At 59.9% G+C, this 1,650-nt stretch overlaps 1 protein-coding gene across 1 annotated transcript in view; it reads right to left on the bottom strand.

Moving 5' to 3' along the window:
* The window catches only part of NECTIN4 (nectin cell adhesion molecule 4), a 6,506-nt gene that overhangs the window by 1,149 nt on the left and 3,707 nt on the right, over positions 1–1,650 (bottom strand). The window lies entirely within an intron of this gene.

Here is a 1,650-nt window from a genome sequence, read left to right as displayed (position 1 = left end):
TCCCCGCGCAGGCTGGCGCAGCTGTAGCGTCTCCTCCAGCTGAAGCAGCCCCGTGAGACCCGGCACCCCGATACCCAGCCCCCCGGGCACCCCACTGCCCAGCCCCACGGGCACCCTGCTCCCCGGCCCTCCTTCAACACCCCCATACCCAGCACCTGGGTACCTCGATACCCATCACCCCGGGTACCCCAAGACCCATCACCTTGGGCACCCCAACACCCATCACCCCAGTCGCCCCAACACCTGTCACCCAGGGTACTCCAAGACCGACTCCTTTGGGCACCCCAACATCCATCACCCCAGACACCCCAATACCCATCACTCAGGGTACCCCAAGACTGACTTCCTTGGGTACGCCATCACCCCAGGCACCCCAAAACCCATTATCCAGGCAGCACCCCGCAACCCATCACCCGGGGTATCTCAAGACTCACTTTCTTGGGTACCCCAACACTCATCACCTTAAGTACCCCAAGATCCACTTCCTTGAGCACCCCAACACCCATCACCCCAGGCACCCCAACACCCAATCACCTTGAGCACCCCAACACCCATCACCCCAGGCACCCCAATACCCAATCACCTTGAGCACCCCAACACACATCACCCAAGGCACCCCAACACCCATCACCTTGAGTACCCCAAGACCCGTTTCCTTGGGCATCCCACCACCCATTACCCAGGCACCCCAACACCCATCACCCAGGGTACCCCAAGACCCCCTCGGACAGATGGATGGACGAGTCCACGGATGGATGGAGGGACACATCCACGGATGGATGGACGGACAAGTACATGGATGGATGAATGCATCCACAGGTGGATGGACGGGTTGATGGATGGATGGACGGGTTGATAGATGGACGGACGGGTTGATGGATGGATGGGTACGTGGATGAGTGGGTGGTTAGATGAACAACGGGTGGAGAGATGGATGGACAGAGAGGTGGCAGGGGGATGGGTGATGGAAGGATGGACGGACAGATGGATGAGTAGACAGATGAATAGGTAGGATGAGTGGGATGGATGAGTAGACAGATGAATAGGTAGGTGGATGGATGAGTGGACGGATGGGTGGGTGAGTAGACGGATGAGTAGATGAGTGGGTGGATGAGTAGACAGTCAGGTGGATGAAGGGACGGATGAGTGTACGGGTGAGCACACAGATGGATGAACAAACGGATAGCGAGACGTGAAAGGGGGACGGATGGACAGATGGACAAACGGGTGGATGGATGAAGAAATGGAGGGAGAGGTGGACGGGTAGAGTGAGGCGGTGGCGGTGGATGGACCGTACACGGATGGGTGGACGGATGGACAGACAAATGGAAGGACAGACAAGGGGACAGATAGAAAGATGGATGGACAGGCAGACAGACGGACAAACGGGTGAAGAGGCAGAAAGGAGCATCTGGGGAAGGACAGGTGAATGGACGGATGTAGGGAGAGCCTGGGGGGGGACGACACACAGACAGACAGACAGACGGGTGGGCAGACGGGTGCCTGGGAAGGGACAGGCGGGTGGCAGGAGGGGCGGGCAGACGGAGAAGAGCCCGGGGAGGGACAAGATGGACGGGTGCAAGCAGCACGGAATGGCGCTGCCCCCCCAGCCAGGCTCCCACCGCCCCCGACCACCTGGGTCCCCCCCCC

This window comes from Aptenodytes forsteri, unplaced genomic scaffold (genome assembly GCF_000699145.1).
Source record: "Aptenodytes forsteri isolate BGI_AS27 unplaced genomic scaffold, ASM69914v1 Scaffold276, whole genome shotgun sequence".
NCBI lineage: Eukaryota > Metazoa > Chordata > Aves > Sphenisciformes > Spheniscidae > Aptenodytes > Aptenodytes forsteri.
The sequence above is the reverse complement of the archived record's forward strand: the minus strand, read 5'-3'. Positions and strand labels throughout refer to the sequence as shown.